The 5,986-nt window shown below is 37.0% G+C and overlaps 1 pseudogene; it reads right to left on the bottom strand.

Annotated features, from left to right (window-relative positions):
- Positions 1-3,028: 3,028 nt before the first annotated feature.
- On the bottom strand, positions 3,029-4,153 carry LOC116097393 (annotated as a pseudogene).
- Positions 4,154-5,986: the final 1,833 nt, after the last annotated feature.

Raw genomic sequence — 5,986 nt, 5'->3', positions numbered from 1 at the left:
CCCCCCCCCCTCTTTTAAATTATTTTTCAAATGAAGTTCCAGAAGGTCCTTCCTCATCGTGGCTAGGGATCTAAAAATGTCAATTAATAATAGCAAGCAAGATTATATACTGAACCCAGTCTAAGGGATTCAATGTGTTAGGTTTTTTTTTTGTTTGTTTGTTTTTAAATCACTGGCCAATTCATCAATGTTCCAAGTATCCAAATGACTTTTGCTAATACCTGAAATTTCTGCCTTCAATTGTTCCTTATCACAAGAAATACCTGTATCTTTCCACACTCCCTGCAAATGGGCCTTAGTTTTTTCCCAATCCATAGTTGAGTTATAGGGTAAATGGTGTGACATAAATATACTGAAATGAGGTATGACACTTAGTAGCTAGTCTAACTTACAAAGAACATAGCATATGGATAAGAGACACAAGAAAAATTCACATTAGCAGCAATAAGTCCAAACAAATTTGGCTGAACAGCAGCAGCGTTAACCATTCCCTTGTTCGTCTCCTTCCTCTTCTCAGAGAGTCTTTGTGAGCAGGAGAGGCAGGGCCGGTTGGACCAGTCTTTCTGGGATCTAGACTGGGGATTCTGCATTCTGGCCAGAGCCACCATGTTGAGCGCCAACTGCAATGGACTGGGATCATTGCAGGGACCTCTTGATCGGCAAGATGAGAGTTCTGGTCAGGTGGGCAAAAAATTCAGCAAATGACAGAGAGTCTACACAAGGAAGTGCTGAATCTGAATGTATTTCTTTAAAATGGCATGAGAATTTTACAGTCATTGCAAAAGAGAAATGAGAAATCTTGGCAGCTCAGTAGTCGAGGTACCTCTGAGGCCACCTGAAACACACTAGGTCTAAAGCAATCACCTCTTTTGGACAGGCGCTGCACCCCCGGGCCCAAGCGCTGCGGACTGCATGAGGCTCAAAGCTTAAATCTGAATGACTGAATCTAAGTCTAAATCCTAGTACATCTAAGTTCTAGTTCCAGTCTAAGTGCCCCCACCTCAATTCTTGTTTTATAAACTTTTAATCATAATTGCATTATGATGAGAAAAGTTACATGATTTCAACTTATCTGAATTTGTTAGCATTTAAAAACATATTTTAATTAAATAGAATTGAATCACATTCTTGTTTCCCTTTTGTACCACCGCTCCTCCCATAGACCCCCCTTCAATACCTACAATATCTTCTTTGTCATATTACTTAAAATTTATAAAATAGTATAACAAGAAAAGTAAGTATTATAAAAGTTGTTTGACATAAAACAACAATCAATTTAACAGTCTTGTGTAAGTGCTCGTCTACAGCAATAGTGAAAATACATTTTTCTCAATATAAATTTTAAATAACTCCAAACATATTAGCTGTATACTTAAAAATAATACATCACTACTAGTATTTTCTTAAATGAACATGAATATATAAAGTCTTTTTGTTTGTTTTGTATTTAGTAGAGTTTAAAATCTTGGCTCTTACTGTGGTACAAGCCCAAAGTAAGAATAATTTTTAGACATTGGGTATCATTGTAATAAGGCTGTATTTCAATGACCTTCACATCACCAAAGGATTTTACCTCCATCCTTGCTAAGCTGAGAATTGATAGTTCTACTGCACCAAGAAATGAATTGTAAGCTCGATTTTTGGATACAGACTTCCTGCTATGGTCAAAACTATTTGACTTGAGTGAGTGACTTCATTCTCAGCCCACAGAGAACAGGTTACATTCATTTAAGAAATGGTGTAGGTATTAAGATGGTCTATCCATAAAGTCATTCACCAACTGTTTCAATGAACAATAGTTCTGCTTGGAGGGTGGCACAGACATTAGGTGAGGATAAGAATTTGGTTCATTAGCTGTGATAATTTGGAAAAGCATTCATCTCAGAGAAAGAATAACTTATAAAGTCCTCTTCTTCAAACTTGATACAAGAGTTGCAAATGTCAAGCAAAGCATTCAGTCTCACTTTGTTGTTCTCTTACAAGCCACCTCCCTAGTTAATCATCTATGTTTCTTTTGGGTGTATAAATACTTTTGAAATATATAAGCTGTTCTGAAAACCATAGTATAGTGTAAAAACATGAAATAAACAATACTACTAATAGAGAGCTATCTCAATTCTTAAGTATGAACTCCCAATGCCTAAAAATACATTTTACCTGAAACTCTACACCTACCATGTGGATACACCTCTCAGGATCCCAGAAGGAAAAAAAAATATTAAAAGCTGTAAGGAAAAAAAGACCAAGTAACATATAAAGGCAGACCTATTAGAATTACACCCATTCTCAGTGAAGACTCTAAAAGCCAGAAGGGCCTGGACAGATGTCTTACCATCTCTAAAAGACCACACATGCCAGTTCAGAATATTATACCCAGCAAAAATTTCAGTCATAGTAGATGGAGAAAATAAACATTCCATGATAAAAGCAAATTTAAGTTATCAATTTACAAATCTAGCCTTACAGAAGGCACTAGATGGAACATTCCATTGTAGCAAATCAAGAGGGGAAACACACCCCCCCCCACACACACACACCACAACAAAGTAAATTAGAATGTGATGGCTATTCTTAATTGTCAACTTGATTATATCTGGAATTAACTAAAACCCAAATGACTAGGCATTTCTGTGAGGGGCTTTTTTCCTAAGTAAGTCGTTTGAAGTGGGAGGATCTACTTCTAATCCAGATCTTTGAATTGGGATGGTACACCTTTTATCTGGAACAGACCTTCTTCTGGCAGCCTAGATATAAAAGACATGGAAGAAGGAATAGCTTACACTCTGCCTGCTTGCTCTCACCCCTCATTCCCTCACTGGCATTAGAACCTGCTTCTATCCTAAACATCCAACCTTGTGGACAGAAAAACTCACAGATTCTTGGACCTTTTGTTGGTAGACATTGGTTGGACTAGCTGGACCACAGCCTATAAGAAATTCTATATATTATATAGAATAATATATATGTTATATATTAGATATATAGGTTATATATATTAGCTATATATAGGTTCATTCTATAATTTCTTTTTTTCTATTTAATAAAAATATTTAGTGCTGCCAAAAAGTATAAAAATACATTAGGAATGGCAGTACAATACAAAGTAGTCTCTCCTAGTTTATTTCCTTTACATTTTTCTACAGTTCATACACATGTTAAAAAAACAATACATTAAATTAAAGGGTTTGCAAGTCTGCTGGTGGCGTTCTTCATCCCCTGGATGTAAAGCTTACTTTGTAAACAGACAACTTGTGAGGCAATCTACAGGGTTAGCAAGGCTCACTTTAGTTTCTGGAGTGGGCTTCTGGTCTTGCTTTGCACATCAAAGTTTCAAATTTTATAGCTGCAGAATAGTCTCAAGTCATGAACACAGGTGTCTGTCAATCTTGGCCTTTTTCTTTTTCGTTCGGTTTCATTTAGCCTCTGTTTCATCTGCTGCACCTTCTGAGCCATTGTAGCCTTTCTATCCTCTCGAATACGTTTCCGTAGAATGCTCTCACTGCTCTCTTCCACAGTATCTTGCACCTTAGAAGGAAGCCCTGTTAATTTTTCATCTTCTGAACCTATTCTCTTCCCATTGTACTTCTCAGTCATCATTATGTTTTGTGAATGATCACAAATAGGAGATAAATCTTCTTTAGAAAGTTCTTTCCACCATTTCTGTATATTTGAATCTCCTTTTGTGTACTTTTCTCCTTCTGTTGTGGCCATGTAGGAGAATCTGCGCTGGTCCGGAGTCTGAGTAAGCCCCATTCGGTGCTTTCTCACACTCAGTAACACTTGTTTCACATTAACATGGCTTTCTCCTTCTTCCATCAGAACAAGACCGGTATCCACAAGAGAGAAGGTGCCAGAGCGCCTGATGCCTGCACTGCAATGGATCACAGCAGGTCCATGGTCAGGGTTCAAGGAACCAGATTCTCTAACTTTAAACAAAAAATTTAGGAATGAAGCTGGTGACACTGGAACTCCAAAATCTGGCCAGGTGGTATAATGAAAGTGAGATATGGTTCTGGTTTCACCACTATTGATATTTTCTAACTGTAGTAGATATACTGTATAATATGATTTTACATCTTCAGATAAGAGCTTCACACTGAATCCCGTTTCCTTAAACACCATCTCTCTTCATATGTTGGCCAGTACTGTGCACATTTAACCAGCCAGGCATGGTGGAACATGCCTTTGATCTTAGCATTAAGGAAGTAGAGGCAGGCAGATCTCTGTGAGTTTGAGGCCAGCCTGCTCTACACAGTGAATCAGGACAGCTAGGGCTGGTTATACTGAGAAACCCTGTCTCAAAAAAAACTAAAAAAAAAAAAAAAAAAAAAAAAAAAAAAAAAAAAGAAAGGAAGAAGGAAGAAGGAGGAAGAGGAGGAGGAGACAGGAAGGAAGGAAGGAAGGAAGGAAGGAAGCCATTCTGTAATTTCTATCCTTTAGAGAACCCTGACTAATATAGACTTTGGTACCAGAAGTGGTTCTATAGCAACAGAAGTGTAAGGATGAATTTTTTAAGTATCTGGAATAGGCTTTCCAATTTGCCATTGTCTACTGTTACTGAAGCCTCTTCTGGAAGCTTGGAACGTACTGAAAACCCATGGTGTGAACTATATTACACACTTAAGGAGACAAATGCATTTGATTTTTTTTCTCACCAATTGTCAGGGGCAATGTATTTGGCCTTCTGTATATAAAACTTTTGAAATTTGTGGAAAAAATAAGGAAAATGATGATGGCCCTCAGTTGCTTCTAGCATCTCTGAATAAATTGGCAAAGGAAAAGAATGAAATTAGTGAAAAATCGCCTGCCTCCAGATGCACATAACCAGTGAAAGGAAGGGGGATTTCAGCCTGTAGGTCATGGCCACTTTGGGGGTTACATATATCCTACATGTCTGATATTTACCTTATGATTCAGAAGGGTCAGCTTCAGAAGGTGTCAGTGGTTAAAGTAAAGCCATTAATTAGTAATAAAAAATGGGAACCTGTAACTTTACCTTGGGCTGAGGATGTGTGGGAGGACCAAATTAACTCTAAGGTAGAGAGAAAGTATCCAAATTAACAAAATCAGGGTAACTCTAACTAAGCAAGTGAATGATATGTATGATAAAGACATCAAGTCTTTTAAGAAAGAAATTGTAAAGGATATCAGAAGATAGAATGATCTCCCATGCTCATGGATTCATTGGTAGGATCAATATAATAAAATTGGCCATCCTATCAATAGCAATCTATAGATTAACTACAATTCCCATAGAAGTCCCATCACAAGTTTTTGCAGATCTTGAAAGGATAATTTTCAGCTTCATATGGAAACACAAAAACTCAGGGTAACTAAAGCAATCCTGAATAATAAAAGACCTACTGGAAGTATCACCAACTCCCAATCTCAATTTGTACAATAGAGCTATAGTAATAAAAACAGCGTGGTATTAGCAAAAATAGACGCGATGATCAATGGAATCAAACTAAAGACCCAAACACAAATCTATGTGCCTATGGACACTTGTTTTTGTTGTTGTTTTGTTTTTTTTCATTTGTTTTGTCTTATAAAGAAGCAAAAAACTTACACTGGGGGTGGGGGGAGACAGCATCTTCAACAAATGGTGTGATCAAACTAGATGCAAATAGATCCATACTAATCACCTACACAAAACTCAAGTTCAAATGGATCAAAGGCCTAAATATAAAACCAGATACACCGAGGCTAATAGAAGAGAAAGTGGGGAATAGCCTTGAACTCATTGGCACAGGAAAATACCTTCTGAACATAATACTGTTATCACAAGCACTAAGATCAACAATTCATAAATGGGACCCCATAAAGCTGAAAAACTTCTGGATGATAAAAGATACTGTCATTTGGACAAAGTGCAGCCTACTGAATGGGGAAAGATTTTTGCCAACTACACATCCAATAGTCTAATATATAAGATATATAAAGAATTTTATAGCAATTAATATAGAACTTATGTAAACTACCCAGT

Source organism: Mastomys coucha, unplaced genomic scaffold, assembly GCF_008632895.1.
Source record: "Mastomys coucha isolate ucsf_1 unplaced genomic scaffold, UCSF_Mcou_1 pScaffold19, whole genome shotgun sequence".
NCBI lineage: Eukaryota > Metazoa > Chordata > Mammalia > Rodentia > Muridae > Mastomys > Mastomys coucha.
Note: the sequence above shows the minus strand (reverse complement) of the source record. Positions and strands in the feature narration are given on the sequence as shown.